Genomic DNA, 18,130 nt, shown 5'->3' on the forward strand with positions numbered 1-18,130 from the left:
GCAGCATCTCTGTTAGGTTTTGGTATCAGGGTGATGTTGGCTTCATAAAAACTATTTAGAAATATTCCTGTTTCGGGGCCGGAGAGATAGCATGGAGGTGAGGTGTTTGCCTTTCATGCAGGAGGTCATCGGTTCGAATCCCGGCGTCCCATATGGTCCCCTGTGCCTGCCAGGAGCGATTTCTGAGCCTGGAGCCAGGAATAACCCCTGAGCACTGCCGGGTGTTACCAAAAAACCAAAAAAAAAAAAAAAAAAAAAAAAAAAAAAAAAAAAAGGAAGAAATATTCCTGTTTCTTCAATTTTATGAAAGAGCCTGAAAAAGGTTGGTAGTAGTTCCTCTCGAAAGGTTTGAAAGAATTAGTGAATTAGTGAATTCATCTGGGCCTGGGCTTTTGTTTTGGGGAAGACTTTTATTATCATTTTAATTTCCTCAGTAGTGATGGGTCTGTTTAGGTCATCCTGGTTTAACCTTGAAAGATTCTAAGAGTCCAAGAATTTATCCATTTCTTCCAGGTTCTCATGTTTCATGGCATATAGTTTCTCAAAGTAGTCTCTGATTACTCTGCAATATTTAATGATTTCCCCCTTTTCATTTCTTTTTTTTTTTTTTTTTTTGGTTTTTGGGTCACACCCGGCGGTGCTCAGGGGTTACTCCTCAGGGCTGTCTGCTCAGAAATAGCTCCTGGCAGGCACGGGGGACCATATGGGACACCGGGATTCGAACCAACCACCTTTGGTCCTGGATTGGCTGCTTGCAAGGCAAACGCTGCTGTGCTATCTCTCTGCCCCCCCCCCTTTTCATTTCTAACACAGTTTATTAAGTTTCTCTCCTTTTTTGGGGGGGGGGTTTGGGTCACACAAGCAACACTCAGAGGTTACTCCCGACTCTGTGCTCAGAAGTTGCTCCTGGCAGGCTCGGGGGACCATATGGGATGCCGGAATTCAAATTGGGGTCCATCCCGTGTTGTCTGTGTGCAAGGCAAATGCCTTATCGCTGTGCTCCCTCTCTCACCTTTTCTTTGTGAGTTTTTTTTTTTGCTAGTGGTTTATCAGTCTTGTTTATTTTTCCAAAGAATCAACTTTTGCTTTAGTTGATCTTTTGGATTGTCTTATTTCCACTTTATTGATTTCTGCACTAAGCTTTGTTATTTTCTTCTGCCTTCCCTTTTTTGGTTTCTTTTGTTGATCATTTTCTAATTGTATAAACTGTGTCATTAAGCTATTCATGTAGACCCCTTCCTTCCTGATATGTGCCTGCAAAGCTATAAATTTTTCTCTTAGTACCACTTTTGCTGTGTCCCATAAATTCTGATATTTTGTGTCTTTATTATCATTTGTTTCCAGGAATGTTTTGATTTCATCTCTAATTTGCTGGTTGTTCAGTAGTAAACTGTTTAATTTCTAGGTGCTAAAGTTTTTCTCTGTGTCCCTTTGTAGTTCACTTCTAATTTCAGTGCCTTGTGATTTTTTTGGAGGTGTGGCTTGTTTTTTGTTTTTTGTTTTGGTTTTGGTTTTTGGGCCACACCCGGCAGCACTCAGGGATTACTCCTGGCTCTAAGCTCAGAAATTGCTCCTGGCAGGCTCGGGGGACCATATGGGATGCTGGGATTCGAACCAACGTCCTTCTGCATGCAAGGCAAACACCTTACCTCCATACTACCTCTCCGGCCCCTGGAGGTATGTTTTATGGGCCAGCATGTGATCTATCCTGGAGATGACCCATGTGCAATTGAGAAGAATGTGTATCCAGTTTCCTGGCGATGGAGTGCCCTATATATATATCTTCTAGTCCACTTTCTTCCATTTCTCTTTTCAGAGCTATTATTTTTTTTGTTGGGCTTCAGTCTGGTTGATCTACCAAGGGGTGATAGGGCAGTGTTGAGGTCTCCCAGAATTATTGTGTTGCTATTGATATCTTCTTTCAGATTTATCAACAATTGTATTAAATCTTTTGCTGGTCCCTCATTGGGTGCGGATATGTTTAGGAGAGTGACTTCTTCCTGTTGTACATATCCCTTGATTAGTATGAATTGTCCATCTTTGTCCCTTAAAACTTTTCTGAGTCTAAAGTTTGTGTCATCTGATATTAATATGGCCACTCCAGATTTTTTTTTTTTTTTGGTTTTGTTTTTGGGTCACACCCAGCCGTACTCTATGCTCAGAAGTCACTCCTGGCAGGTTCAGGGGACTATATGGGATGCCGGGATTTGAACCAGCGACCTTCTGCATGCAAGGCAAACACCTTACCTCCATGCTATCTCTCCGGCCCCCACTCCAGATTTTTTAAAGGAATTGTTTTCTTGGATGATTTTCCTCTAGCCTTTGATTTTGAGTTTATGTTTGTCCTGACTATACAGATGCGTTTCTTGTAGGCAGAAGAATGTTGGGTTCAGCTTTTGGATCCATTTTGCCTCTCTGTGTCTCTTAACAGGTGCATTTAGTCCATTGACATTGAGAGATAATTGTCATGAGATTTAATGCCATCTTTGTGTAGAAGTTTGGTATGTCTGTTGATCTGTTTTGTCTTTTTTTTTTTTTTTTTGGGGGTGGGGGCACACCAGGTGATACTCAGGGATTATTCCTGGCTATGTGCTTAGAAATCGCTCTTGGCTTTGGGGGACCATATGGGATGCCAGGGATCGAACTGAGGTCCATCCTGGGTCATCCACATGCAAGGTAGATGCCCTACTGCTGCGCTTATTGCTCTGGCCCTGCTCTGTCATGTCTTAAAGTAGGCCTTTCAGTTTTTCTTTTAAGACTGTCTTTGAGTCTTTAAAGTTTCTGAGCTGTTGATTATCCATGAAACTATGTATACTTCCTTCAAACCTGAAAGTGATTCTGGCTTGGTGCAGTATTCTAGGCAAAGCACTCACTTTGTTAGATTTTGTCACTATATCCTACACTGCCTTCTATCTAGCCTTAAGGGTTTCTTGTGACAGGTCTACTGAAATCTTAAGGATGCTCCTTTGAATGTAATGTTCCTTTTTGATTTTGCTGCTCTAAATATTCTATCCCTATCTGTGGGATTCATCATTGTGACTAAAATGTGTCTTGGGGTGCTTTTCAACGGGTCTTTTTTAGCTGGTACTCCTCAGGCATGCAGGATTTGATTGCATGCTGTCTTTAGCTCTGGGAGTTTCTCTGCAGTGATACCTTTGACTGTTGATTCTTCCTGGGAATTTTCTTCCTGGGTCTCTGGGACTCCAATGATTCTCCAATATTGTTTCTTTTGAGTTTATCAAGGACTTTTTTTTTCTTTTTTTTGTTTGTTTTTTGTTTTGTTTTTGGGACACACCCGGTGATGCTCAGGGGTTATTCCTCGCTCTGCATTCAGAAATTGCTCCTTGCTTGGGGAACCATATGGGATGCTGGGGGATCGAACTGCAGTTCATCCTAGGCCAGCACATGCAAGGCAAATACTCTACCGCTTGCACCACCGCTCTGGCCCCCAAAGACTTTATTTTCATCTGTCCACATGTTTGAGTAATTTTTCCATTGTCTGATCATTTGCCTTATGGCTGTTTTCCAGTCTCTTCTGCTGTATGGAGTTGTTATGCATCTCATCTTCCAGCTCACTGATTCTATCCTCAGCTGCTGTTACCCTGTTTGAGAGGCTTTCCATTTAGTTTTCAATTTGTCTACTGAGTTTTTCAGACCTGTTATTTCAGTTTGGAGTTTTCTGATTTCTATCTTCGTATCCTCCTGATTCTTGTTTTGTTTTGTTTTGTTTTGTTTTGGTTTGTTTTTGTTTGTTTTTTGGCCTTTGTGTCACACCTGGCAGCGCTCAGGGGTTACTCCTGGCTCTACGTTCAGAAATAGCTCCAGGTAGGCTCAGGGGATGATATGTGATACTGAAACTCGAACCACCATCCTTCTGCATGCAAGGCAAATGCCCTACCTACCTCCATGCTATCTCTCCGGCCCCATCCTCTTGATTCTTATTTGTGTTCCATTCAACTCGATTTATGCTTCCTTTGAGTTCTGTGAACATCCTCCATATTTCTTCTCTAAACTCCATATCTGAGAGACTAACTAGGTGGTTGGCCTTGTTCAGGTCATCAGAGCTACCATCTTCATTCTCTATGCCTGATATTGGCCTGCATTGTGTTCCCCATTGTCACGCTTGTAACAAGTGTGGGTTTTTTTGTTTGTTTGTTTGTTTGTTTTTACGTGTTATGGTGATGTTCATTGGCTAGAAGATGCGTGTGGCTGCAAAGCAGAGCAGTGGTGGCCCTTTTCTTCCACTCGTTGTGGGCGGGACAGCTCATCTCTGAAGAAGTGCTCTTGGGATGATGGGAGGTAAGGATCAAATTCCAGGCCACAGGACAGCAATGAAGCAGAATCCAGAGGTCTCTGCACACAGCACCAAACAGTTCTACTCTTTTCGAATTCTGTAATGTTGTCTTCCTACCCCAATGGTCAGATACTTATTCATCTTTTTTCAGCAAACAGCTGGCATGCTTTTAGATGCTGCAGTGGCACAGGGATGTGAAGATGAAAGAAGAGAGCATTTTCTACATATAGCTGCTGTCAGCTCTTACCCGCTGATGTTGTCACATTGCAGCAGTGGCCAGAGATTTTTACATTTGTCCTTTGGTGCTCTGACTTCTTTTGTGTGGTGGTTTGTCTTCGGAGAGCTCCTCCAGTAGGCTCTCACTTCAGTGGCAGGAGGAATGCACAACACTTAGCATTAACCTGCAGAGCTGGCTCCAGATTAAGAAAGAAGTTCTCAGTGTGGGGAAGCAGTTCTCACTGCCAAGATATACCATGGCAGAACCCTTTGAAAGTAGACCAAGCCTGCTTTACTGTTTGCTTTGAGGTTCCAAAAGGAAGGGACTGTTAACACCCACATAGGCCACTTGGGAGCCTCTAATACAGCTTCAGAGAAATCTCCTAGGAGGTTCTGCCAGCTCCAAAGCAGGAATTTCCAAATGAGAAATTGCCTTGGGGTGGTGATTGCCATGGTGAGAGGCATTCCTTGGGGGACACTCACCCTCATCCTCTCCCTTCCCCCCATCTTCTCTCCACCCTATATTCTCTCCTCTCCTTTTCTCACTTCTCCCTTTTCTTTGCTCCCTCCCTCTCTCTTTCTTCATTACCTCTTCTCTCTTTTCTCTCTTCCTTTCTGTTTTCTGTCTCTTTTATCTCAAAAAAATTTTTTTTTCTTTATTAGGGAGGAATAGTTATATGAGTTGAAGTTGAAGACTTTGCATTCAGCTTAACCCTGTTAAATTCCTGGTACCATGTGGGCCCCTAGATACCACCAGGTGCAGGCAGGAGGCTCCCAAACACCACCAGGGTGACCCAGGTCATCCGTGGCATTGCATGGCTTAAGTTGTGCCTCATCTTCTGGGCCTCACATTGAACTGTAGCCTCATGGGTGAGAATCATCGAGGTGGTGCTAGAGGTAAGGTGTCTGCCTTGCAAGCGCTAGCCAAGGAAGGACCGCGGTTCGATCCCCCAGAGTCCCATATGGTCCCCCCAAGCCAGGGGCAGTTTTTGAGTGCTTAGCCAGGAGTAACCCCTGAGCATGAAACGGGTGTGGCGGGGGGGGGGGGGGGGAGACTGAATTCTAGATCTCAGACACTGCTTAGCAGGTCCACCCCAAATAAAAAATCAATAAAGAGGGGCCAGAGAGATAGCATGGAGGTAAGGCGTTTGCCTTTCATGCAGGAGGTCATCGGTTCGAATCCCGGCGCCCCATATAGTCCCCTGTGCCTGTCAGGAGCAATTTCTGAGCCTGGAGCCAGGAATAACACCTGAGCACTGCGGTGACCCAAAAACCACACACACACACACACACACACACACACACAAATCAATAAAGATTTTGCGACCAGAGCGGTGGCACAGCAGTAGGACATTTGCCTTGCTGACCTAGGATGGACTGTGGTTTGATCTCCCACCATCCCATATGGTCCCCTGAGCATCACCAGGTGTGGCCCAAAAACAAACAAACAAACAAAATTTAATATTTTATAATGAAAATTCAAAAGTCATCTGTTGAGTACATGGAACTCTCTTGGATGGTCACTGATAGGAGTATGGTATATAGTGGGAATATTGTATTTTTTCTACCAAATAGTCTGGGGCCAGAGAGAATGCATAGAGGTAAGTATTTGCCTTGCATGCAGAAGGACGATGGTTCGAATTCCGGCATCCCATATGGTCCACCCCCCCCCCCCAAGCTTTCAGGATCAACTTCTGAGAGTAGAGCCAGGAGTAACCCCTGAGCGCTGCTGGGTGACCACCACTCCCCCCCCCAAAAAAAAAAAAGAAAAGAAAGTAAGAAAGAAATAGCTTCTATTTTCATGAAGGAAAAAAGCAAAAATAGTAGCATGTCAATATAATATGAAATGTCAAGGTCGATGTAAAGTGCTATAAAAAAAGGTGACAATTCAGTTGTGTTTAAAGCACTTGGAAACGGCTAAGCTGCGTAAATATCCTTTTCTTTGCTGGGATAATGAGACCCTTTCACCGTCTGATGTCCTGCTGTTCAACTTTGCTGCAGTGTTCTCATGATATTTTGTTTTCCTCTATCGAACAAAGAGACATTTATGGAATGTTCTGTATTCTAAGACCTTGAAATTTTCAATCCTGTAGAGTCGATATAATTCTAAATTCAAATAAAATTTGAATAATGGTTAAGGTTTCCACCTAAAAAGTTGAGAATAGGGGGCTGGGCGGTGGCGCTGGAGGTAAGATGCCTGCCTTGCCTTCGCGGTTCGATCCCCCGGCGTCCCATATGGTCCCCCAAGAAGCCAGGAGCAACTTCTGAGCGCATAGCCAGGAGTAACCCCTGAGCGTCACAGGGTGTGGCCCAAAAACCAAAAAAAAAAAAAAAAAGTTGAGAATAGAAAACAGAAAAAAAAGTTGAGAATAAAATTAATCAACCTCTTGGACATGGGAATAAATCTTGATTTGTACTCCTGTTTCTGCTGAGAACTTCTAAAGGGTATAATGGAGTGTGTGTGTCAGATTTTTATAATAGCATATAAAAAATAACAGCATTTACAGTATATGTTATAATAGTGAAGTAAATCTGAGTATTAACAGTTTTGATAGCTACAGTACAAAAGAATTTGCTGGGAATGCAATCTAGACATCTAAAATTAGAAAATCAGGACTGGAAAGAGGCTCAAAGAGGTGGAAAAGGATTTCCTGCATGTAGTCAAGAATTTAGTCCCTACCACTTAGCTCCACCACACTACCAGGCTGAGCAGTAATTTTTTTTTTTTTTTGCCTTCTGGGCCAGGTATCCCAAAAGTGGTTCCTAGACTCTGAACATCATTGAGGAAGTCCCCCCTTCCTCAGTTATTGGGGAGAGGACTGCTGAGAGTCTTCCAGACCTAGGATATAGCCCAAGTAGTAGTAGGTATGCCTTGTATGTGCAAGACCATGCATTCCAGTCCATCACTGCATGAGCACAGCCAGATCTAACCCATATCAACCAAAAAGAAACACACAACTTCCACTTGTAGCCACCAAGTTAAAGGAAATGAATTTACCATGAAGTATGCCAGTGCTTCACAAGGTAACCAAAACAACAGCAATAGGAGAAATGCAGGATACAAACATTTTCTTTTTTTTTTTTTTTTTGGTTTTTGGGCCACACCCGGTGACGCTCAGGGGTTACTCCTGGCTATGCGCTCAGAAGTCGCTCCTGGCTTGGGGGACCATATGGGACGCCGGGGGATCGAACCGCGGTCCGTCTCCTAGGCTACGCAGGTAAGGCTTACCTTACCTCCAGCGCCACCGCCCGGCCCCACATTTTCTAAACACTGGACATGAGGCAGTGGAAAAACACTTCCAAGGGCTAGCAAACAAATAGGTGAGGTATGTATGATTGCTTCTTTACTGCCTTAGGATTCTGCCTCTGCAGCCCAAGGAGTCTGCCAGACTACCTAAGTTGAGGACATGGTAACAACGGTTTAGGGAGACCTTCATGCTCAAGGACAGAGAAGGCAAAGTGAAGATTCAGTCCACCTGCAGCAGAGGATCCATCTTGATTACTCAACAGAGATTGGGAGTGCAGAAACTATTGATCTGGAGTAACAACTTTCTGTAAGACTTAAATGAAACAATCCATTTGCAGCAAGACCATAAGACATGGAACACTGGCTGGAACAGTCAGAAATGCCATGCTTCAGTAGTTGGAACTAATGAGCCCTAGGATTGTACCAGAAATTAACAAGTCACAAAAGTAAGACCAGGGCCAAGTTATAATACGGTGGGTAGGGCACTTGCCTGCACTCAGCAGACCCTGGGTTCAATCCCAGCATCCCACATGGTCCCCCTAAGAACAGTCAGGAATAATTCCTGGGTGCAGAGCCAGGGTAAGCTCTGAACACTGCTGGGTGTGGCCCAAAATGCAAAAATAATAATACAAATGAGACCAAAAAGAATCAAACTCTATTCTGGTAACATCGCATCTCTAATTTGTTGTAGATTTGGTATCGATTCTGCTGTCCTTGGCTTTGGATTTGGTACCTAAGTCTGATCATTTTTTATTTCTACTCAACGTTCATGCGACTGTTTGTTCTTATGTGGTTTTGTTTGAAGGAAAAAAATGAGAGGGATCAAAAATCAAACAAGCAAAAAAATGGGAGGAGTCCTAGAGGCTATAAATATCAATTTAAGGGAAGAAAGGAAAAAAGGAAAAAAAAAACCCATAACATTAGTATAAAAAATAAAGCAAAACCCCGAAAAGCACCACAGCAGTAAAGACCACAACCCAACAATAACCACAGTCCCGAAATAAAAACAAAACAGAGCACCAAAACAAAACAAAACAAAAACCTACAACAATAACAACTAAAAAAATTAATTTGTGCCTTTTTTTCCCCCCATAGGCACAGTAAATATTGGGGAGATTAGAAATTGAATTCCCTTGGCCTAAGACAGGGTTTCTTCGCCCTTGAAGTATACTGTCATGGGAATAACTCCAGGCTCCGTACCTGTTCTTTTACTCTCCCCTAGGTTCTTTTGTGGTGTCTGGAAACTTTCCGCTCAGTCATGGAAAAGATCAGGCCTCTGAAACTAGAGATCTTGGCATTTGCACAAGCCATAAGATGGAGCCTAGGATGGAGTTTTTCTTTACGGGTCTAGAAGTTCTGTTCCATCACTGTTGTAAAACAATGTTTTTTAAAACACAAAAGTATACATTTTATGCATAGTTATGTCAGTTATAGCTCAACAAAAATTTTTTTTAATTATATAAAAGAGCTTTCCATCAGCATTTTCATGGTTTTCTTTCTCATGATGTTCTTGCCATCTTCATGCTAGAACTTTTGTTGGTGTAAACTGCCACCAGCTATTGGAGTTTTGAGTTGAGTCGATCTGAAATTCAAGGTCAAGATTCCTTGTAGGATTTTCTCTCTGTATTTACAGTAATCCTAAGGATTTTTGTGGACAGAAAGAGTGGACTAGACTTAGAATAAGACTCACTGATTGTTTGTACTTTAAGCAATTTCTTTAATAGCCTCAAAGTTAGTTTCCGTACAGTTCCCTTTGTTCAGCTAATGGCAGTATTCTGTTCTTCCTATTACTGACCTGAGCTGTACCTAGACTTCAACTCGACCTTTTTTGTTTTTCTTCGGTTTTTGGGTCACACCCGGCAGCACTCGGGTTCCTCCTGGCTCTATGCTCAGAAATCGCTCCTGGCAGGCTGGGGGACCACATGGGATGCCAGGATCCGAACCACCGTCCTTCTGCATTCAAGGCAAATGCCTTTCCTCCATGCTATCTTGCTGGCCCCCCAATTCAAGATCTTATCAGCCTTTTATAAGCACAAAGTTGTATAGTATGTTATGCATTCTACAGTTTACTCTCACCATCTTTTTTTGCTACGAAAAGGTTGTAGAAGATAACTAGTTTGCACATGAGTCTGTTTTCCCACTCTGAAAGCCTATATTGCTTATATACTTAAGGCTCTTGTTTTTAAATTGTATTGCTACAGGTTTTACTCTCACTTTCTCAAATAACATTTTGACTGAAAATAGCACCACTGAATAGGTTGTTTGTTGTTCTGTTGTTAAAAGGCACTTAGTTCTTTTCTTCAAGATTTGTAATGGTTTTTTTTGTTTTTTGTTTTTTGGCTTTTGAGTCACACCCGGCATTGCTCAGGGGTTACTCTTAGCTCTACGCTCAGAAATCACTCCTGGTGTGCTTAGGGGACCATATGGGATGCTGGGATTCAAACCACCATCCTTCTGAATGCAAGGCAAACGCCCTACCTTAATGTTATCTCGCCGGCCCCCAAGATTTGTAATGTTTTTTGTTTTGTTTTGTTTTTGTTTTTGGGCCACACCCAGTGTTGCTCAGGAGTTACTCCTGGCTGTTTGCTCAGAAATAGCTCCTGGCAGGCACAGGGGACCATATGGGACACTGGGATTCGAACCAACCACCTTTGGTCCTGGATCGGCTGCTTGCAAGGCAAACGCCGCTGTGCTATCTCTCTGGGCCCAAGATTTGTAATGTTTTATAAACAGTTCTAGGGCTAGAACATGTGTAATGTTCCCTGAATGAACAAGCTAAATGAAAAAGGGTTTAATTTCTCTAATAAGGCATTTTTATAACATTGTGTACTGGTGGTAAAGACACTAAATATAAATTCTTCTACCCTAGCTGCTGCTGACCACCACTGTTGTTTTTGTCAACTTGAATACTCTGGGTTACCTTATCTAAGTGGAACTAGGAGGGTATTTTTTCTTGCATGTATGACTTTTTTAGCACAAACCTTAACTTCAAGGTTTTTATTGATTTATTTTTGGTTTTTGAGCCATACCTGGTGATGCTCAGGGCTTACTCCTGGCTATGCTTTCAGAAATGGCTCCTGGCTTGGGGATCATATGGGAGGCCAGGAAGCGAACCGAGGTCCATCCTGGATCAGCCGTGTGAAAGGCAAACACTACCACTGTGCTATCACTCCAGCCCCCGTTTTTAATTTTTTTTTTTTTTTTTTTGCTTAACATCAAGATGTGTCCATTTTGTCCAGTTGGCTGTGTACAAGTGCCCTACACACTGCCCACTGTGCTTGGCTTTACGGTGCAGTGTGTTCTGAGACTAAGGCTATAGGAGAAGCTGCCAGGGTAGGTTTCAGGGCAAAGAAAAAAGAAAAGCAGCTTCACTGAGAGACCAGTGCTCAAGGAGGCTGACTTTTCCTTCCATCACCACATAGGGCATGACTGCATCACTTCTGAAACATTAAACTCCTGTTTTCAAGCATGCAATCTACCTAGGTCTGATTCCCAGCATGCAACACAGTCCAAGCCCACCAGGAGGGATCCCTGAGAGCACAGCACTGAGCACAGCCAGTCCTGGCCTAAAGAACTTTGAAAACAAAGAACAAAGCAAGAATGACTGTAATTTCAGACATCAGCAAGCAATTAGGGCCCAGTGAGCTGACTGGTTTGGTCTGGGAAGGCTCTGGCTCCTGAGGGTTAATCAGAGCCAGGGAGTGTCTGGGCCCCAGCAGTCACTTCTGCAGTTCTGTGTGGCTCCCCTCACCAAGCAGCTCTTTTCTTGTATGTTTATTCTGCACAATGGCTTTTCAGGATGGTTCCCCTCAAGTTGGAGAAAGGAGGCTTGGTCCAGTTGTGCAATGGCCACACGATGTGGCATTATGCTGTGTGTGCTGTGCTGTGCTGTATGCACTATTGTGCTCTGCTGTGCTGTGCTGCCTCAGGCATCCCCACCCGTGCAAGGAGTTCGCTTTGGGGCCCAACCCCATAGGGCTGTTTGCCTCCTGAAAGGCCTCGCTCTGATTCTTCACCCAGCACTCTGTCCCCCCTCTGGTGGAGAATCGGGAACAGACAGATAGGAAGGTAGGAAGGAAATCCCAAACAATCTGAATATCTGAAGAGAAGCTAGTCCTCCATCTGTTTCCCCCCTCTCCCAGGCTTACATACCCCCGTCATCTCAGTCCCCCATCTCCCAGGCTCACATACCCCCGTCATCTCAGTCCCCCCCTCTCCCAGGCTTACATACCCCCACCATCTCAGTCCCCCCCTCTCCCAGGCTTACATACCCCCACCATCTCAGTTCCTCCTTCTGTGCAGCTGGGGATGCACCTGGAGAAGTATGTAGAGTCTGAAGAAGCATGTCTCCAGGCTGTGGTGCCGGGAGATGACTGGTTGTGGGCGCTTTTGCTGAGGTCATGAAGTGCTCAGGACTTACTGTTGGCACTCAGGGATCCCTGTCCCTGATTACTATCCCTGCACTCAGGGATCATTTCTGGCAGGGTTCAGGACTCTAAGGGGTGCTGGGGATTGAACTTCAGTCAGTCACATGCAAGACAAGCACTCTTCTCACTGTACTAACACTCTGGCTTTCGAGTCAAGGTGTAGAGCACTACCATCCTCTGAAGCCATCCTGAGATATGTGGAGAATCCTGCCAGCACTGATCACTGTTGTATGGCCTCTGAGAGATGAGAATCCATCATTTTGGTTCTCAGAGTAGAGATGGTTCAGTAGGAGTCACTGAGGAGCTTGGTGTCCTCGTTCCCCTCTTAATTGCAAGATACTTTCTTGTTTGTTTTTTGTTATTGTTTTTGGGTCACACCTGGCAGTGCCCAGAGGCTACTCCTGGCCCTATGCTCAGAAATCGCTCCTGGCAGGCTCCGGGGACCCTATGGGATGCCGGGATTCGAACCGTCATCCTTCTCCATACAAGGCAAACGCCCTACCTCCATGCTGTCTCTCCGGCCCCTGCAAGATACTTTTGGAATGAGTTTCCAGATAACACAGTGAAGGTTCCTTCTTTTCAATGTCAAGAATAGTTCATTTAAGTAAACAAACTCATTCATAGATGTTTTCCTCAGGAAAGCCGATCATTGGAGCTCCTTTAGTTGTTTTACTTGGTTTCCCCCACCCCTCCTATTACTTGGAACCCTTTACTTGGTTTCTGAGCCTTCAGGCAATGCACCTTAGCTGATCGCCTTTGTTCCTGTAGTGGGATTTCTCAATTTGGGGGAGAGACGTTTGAGTGAAGCATCTGTTTGTGTTCCTCATTCTCTTCAGCCACAAGTGGCTGTTCGTACATCCCTGGGCCTCTTAAGAGCCCCAGTGAAGACAAGAAGGTGTCTCCTTAGTTTTCTTCTTACATAGGAAGATTAGAGGCTGCAGTAGGGAAAGGAGCTTAGGCGGGTGGCTGGCATGAAAGAGTTAGGAACCAGTTAGTTGGAAAGTGTCAACTTGATGTCTACCCCCTGGCTCTTAGGGGGACTGTGGGTGGGATTTGTGGTCAGTGATTGCCGGAGGAAGAATGAGTAGATGGAAAATTCATGAGAGGAGACATTAAGAGGAGGATTCTTGGCTAAATTGGTCCTCAAGGATTAATATTATATTTTAATTGTGATTTCATTGATTTGCAAGAGTGTGGATATTTATGCATTTTAGGGGTACAGATTTAACTACACCTTATCCACCACTAGAGGAATGTCATGGATTCTTCCACCTCTGTTCATTTTTTTTCACCCACCCTCAAGCTTTAGTGACCTCAGTTTTTTGCCTTAGTCTCATTGGATAGTATGTATTCCCCCTTGCTTTGAATCTTTACATAGCATTAAGGATAAGATCATCTTTCTTCTCTAATTCTCCTTTTTTTTTATTTTATTGATTGATTAATTGATTCCTTGGTTTTTGGGCCACACCCAGTGGCACTCAGGGGTCACTCCTGGTTTCTGCACTCAGAAATTGCCCCTGGCAGGCTGGGGGACCTTGCCAGGAATCGAACCAGGTCCCTCCCGGGTTGGCCACATGCAAGGCAAAGGCTCTGCGACTGTGCTATCTCTCCAGCCCCTACCTCTCTAACTTCAACTGACTTTGTTTATCATGGCTTTCTTGAGTCCTGTGGAAGACTTTGTTCCACTGCGATACACACATCTTCTTTAGCCTCTCGTCTGTTGTATTGTTCCCAGATCTTGGTTATTGTAAACAGCGCTGTGTAAACAACACTGTTGTCCATGTCTCTTTTCAAATTTTTATTCTTTCTTTTTTTTTTGACTTGAAACCTAGGGATTTATTTCAAAGCTCAAGATATTTGTACCCCAAAATATAAAAGGAACCATTAGACTCTCAGATAAAGAAAAGAGATTAAGTCAGCTAAGATAAACATTTAGAATTGCACCTCTCTTGGTCACCATACTTGCTGAAGTTGATGGAACGGCATGCAATTTTTTGTTATTGGTATGGGGGTAGATTCTGGGGGGTGTTTTCCGCAAGGGTTTGTGTATATTCGTGTGTGTGTGTGTGTGTGTGTGTGTGTGTGTGTGTGTGTGTGTGTGTGTGTGTACAGATTCTTATTCTTAACGTTCTTTGGTTAGGTGCTATGGATTGGAATATTGGATCATAGTGTGGTTCTCTTTAATTTTTAGAATTTTCCACGCTCTTTTCTGTAGAGGCTGAACCCATTTTTATTTACACCAACAGTGAATAAGGATTCCTAAGGTGATTTCTGTTAAGGGCAAGTCTGTATTTGGAACTCAAAGATGAAGTAGTTGATTTTAAAGAAAAATGAAACTGGTAAGTAGATGAGTCCCCAGTATTCTTGCTCAAGGCAGATTAACTTCAAGAAACAATGGAGAAAAGAACTCACATCTCGTGAAATCTGAGAGATTGAATAGTGTACATCATATGACTGCATAAAAATTATTTTGCAATTCTAATCTCAACTTACTGGTTGCCAATGAAAATGAAAAGGACTGCAGTGAGCTACCATAGCATTAAAATATTTCAACTGTGTAATTTGATTTTTTGGCATATAACTCAAAAGGAATGAAAAGAGACAACATTTATGAAACTTTCTTCCTCCCTAGATACTGATATGCACAAGTGTCCATTACTTAGATTTTCAAAAAGAAGTACAATAGAATTGGGCTGTACTGTTTTGGTTTGGTTTGGGGCTCATCTCAAAACGTGGGGCTTTTTCCTGGCTCTGTGGTCAGAGGTCACACCTTCAAGAGTCAGGAGACTACTCAGGGATCTAACTCATGTCAACTGCATGCAAGGCCAGTGCCCTAGCCACTGTACTATTGCCCTGTCCCCTCGGTTGGCCTTCGTTCTATTAGAGGAAACATTTGTCTAGAAATACGAGTTATTTGTAAAAATACTGGACCCATGTTTACAGTTGAAAATAGTTATTTCCATCAGTTTCAGATTAGGCAGGGCGGACAGCTCATAGAGCTCGTGTTCAGGCTTTGCATGCTGGTGCCCAGATTCAGTTCGTGGCATTACATGTTCCCTCAAACACCTCAAATTCCTTCAACCAATTGCTGCAAATTACACTCACAAAACCAGGAGCAGCCCCTCAAAGAAAATTTCATAATAAGCTAAGCTACTACATTAAAACCCTGGGGAAAGAAGAGCTATATGTCAAGAAGAACTATATGTCAAGCAAAAGTTTACTAGAGTAGAAAATAAATTAATAACATAAGGAATAGAACAATTGAGATAATAAACTGCTAGAAATAATTTAACAGATAAACAAAACTGAAAGATTTTTAGTTAGGCTGTAAAAGTTAAGAACTTAAATCAGGGGGCCGGAGAGAGAGCATGGAGGTAAGGCGTTTGCCTTTCATGCAGGAGGTCATCGGTTCGAATCCCGGCGTCCCATATGGTCCCGTGCCTGCCAGGAACAATTTCTGAGCCTGGAGCCAGGAATAATCCCTGAGCACTGCCGGGTGTGACCCAAAAACCACACACACACACACACACACACACAAAATAAAGAACTTAAATCAGAAAAGAGCTTTGGGGCATTATCAGTTTCCTTGCAGAAACATAAAGGATCATAAGGGAAGAGTCTAATTTTATACCATAAAATTAAAAAATTTATACTTAAGGGGCCAGAGAGATAGCACAGTGGCAGGGCGTTTGCTTTGCATGCAGCCAATTCAGGATGGACAGTGATTCAAATCGCGGCATCCAGATGGTTCCCCGTGCCTGCCAGGAGCGATTTCTTAGTCCAGAGCCAGGAGTAACTCCTGAGCGCTGCCGGGTGTGAACAAAAACCAAAAAAAGAAAAAGAAAGAAAAATCCTTTTTGGCAGGGGGGATGCCATGGCCATGAAGGTGAGTTTTCCAGGGTGAGGTTTATCCATTGCACTACAATGTGCTGACAGCTGCGATTTTCCAAATGTGGGGAACTCAACTGCATAATTTGTGGTAGTGGGGGTATTGCATTGTGTTCTCCCTGAAAAAAAAATTAGAAAACTTACTTTATTTTTAATACTATGGTTTACAAAGTTGTTCCTAACAGTTGTTTTAGGCACATCCTTTAGGACTAAATCACATCCCTCGCTTTCAAGTCCTTCACTTAGTATGTATGTCAGTTATAAGTTTTAAGTAGTTGTCATTTATCAGGTTAGAAAGTTCACTTTTTTAAAATTTTTCTTGGTATTGAGTCCAGCGTGTTCAGGGCATCATATGGGCACTGATAGTCAAAATTGGATTGGCCACATGCAATGAACCAGAAAAATAAATAAGGGCTAGAGAGAGCACCAGGGTTAAAGAACATGCCTTGAACATGCCACCATGGTGTGGTCTTTGACACCACATGGTCCCTCTTGCATTACCTGGTGCATTGATGTGGGCTTCTGGGATTCCCAAGGTGGCCCAGGTGACACTGTAGAACCTAAGCACCACCACATCCATGGATCCTCACACTGAACCATTGGCCTGGTTGACCAAGAATTGCCAGACTCTCTCACACCCAAATTATTAGAAACATGAAAGGTTGAATGCATTTATCTAATTTTGCTACTACTCTCAACAGTGTGTTGGAGAGTATAGTCAAGGCAGTGAAGCAAGAAATAAAAGGTATGCAGATTAGGAAGGAGCAACTCCTACTATTTTTCTTTGCATAAGACATAATCTTATAACAAAGCCTAAAAATTACTACCCAAAATAAAACTATAAACAAGGTTGCAAGATATAAACCCATCATTCAGAATCAGTAGTTTTATAGGCATTTGCAATACATAATCAAAAAATGAAATTAAGGAAACACTTGTTATATATATTAGTTTTAATAATAAGTTATCCTTAAATACTACCTTCATAAAAGAACATGCCGTTTCATTGTACCAAATCTATTTTGGGGGGGGGTGTCACACCTGGCAGCACTCAGGGGTTACTCCTGGCTCTATGCTCCAAAATCGCTCCTGGCTCGCTCGGGGGACCATATGGGATGCCGGGATTTGAACCATTAACCTTCTGCATGAAAGGCAAACGCCTTACCCCCATGCTATCTCTCCGGTCCCCATCATTGTACTATATCTTACCTTCATATTTTTATCAGATTGTGTATTCTCATTTCTAGTTATGGTAATTCTTAAGAGAGTTAAAAGAAAGATTTCTGGGCCCAGAGAGATAGCACAACTGCGTTTGCCTTGCAAGCAGCCGGTCCGGGACCAAAGGTGGTTGGTTCGAATCCCGGTGTCCCATATGGTCCCCCGTGCCTGCCAGGAGCTATTTCTGAGCAGACAGCCAGGAGGAACCCCTGAGCACCGCCGGGTGTGGCCCCCCAAAAAACACACCAAAAAAAAAAACACACACAAAAAGAAAGTTTTCTTCTATTATGATAATGGACCTTTTCCCAGTGCACATTTTCTAATTAAATAATTTTTATTTTTGATCAAAGTAAATTACAAACCTTTCACAGTGGGGCCAGAGAGATAGCATGGAGGTAGAGCGTTTGCCTTTCATGCAGAAGGTCATTGGTTTGAATCCCGGCATCCCATATGGTCCCCTGAGCCTGGAGCCAGGAGTAGCCCCTGAGCACTGCCAGGTGTGACCCAAAAACCAAAAAAAAAAAAAAAAAAAAAAAAACCCCGAAATCTTTCACAGTAATATTTTAGGTACATACTGAAAAAATATGGGATGCTTCACGAATTTGTGTGTCATCCTTGTGCAGGGACCATGCTAATCTTCTCTGTATTGTTCCAGTTTTAGTATATGTACTGCTGAAGCAAGCACCCATTTTTATTTGTAACACTGGGATTTAGGGAAGTTACTAGAATTCATTAATAGACAAGTCACTTTCTCAGTCATCAAATGTTTTGTTTTTGAATTGAGACTTTTTTTTTTGGTTTTTGGGTCACACCCAGCAGCACTCAGGTTACTCCTGGCTC

At 43.1% G+C, this 18,130-nt stretch overlaps 1 protein-coding gene and 2 non-coding genes across 3 annotated transcripts in view; 2 read left to right on the top strand and 1 right to left on the bottom strand.

The window, feature by feature from the left end:
* ABHD12 (abhydrolase domain containing 12, lysophospholipase) overlaps positions 1–18,130 on the top strand; it is a 65,076-nt gene that overhangs the window by 11,636 nt on the left and 35,310 nt on the right. The gene's annotated exons all lie outside the window — the stretch shown is intronic.
* LOC126019509 (U1 spliceosomal RNA) lies at positions 16,035–16,195 on the top strand. The gene has a single exon (XR_007499187.1). It is a non-coding gene; the product is annotated as a U1 spliceosomal RNA (small nuclear RNA).
* Positions 17,869–17,975, bottom strand: LOC126019709 (U6 spliceosomal RNA). Its single transcript, XR_007499337.1, has one exon. It is a non-coding gene; the product is annotated as a U6 spliceosomal RNA (small nuclear RNA).

The sequence above is a fragment of the Suncus etruscus genome, chromosome 9, assembly GCF_024139225.1.
Source record: "Suncus etruscus isolate mSunEtr1 chromosome 9, mSunEtr1.pri.cur, whole genome shotgun sequence".
NCBI lineage: Eukaryota > Metazoa > Chordata > Mammalia > Eulipotyphla > Soricidae > Suncus > Suncus etruscus.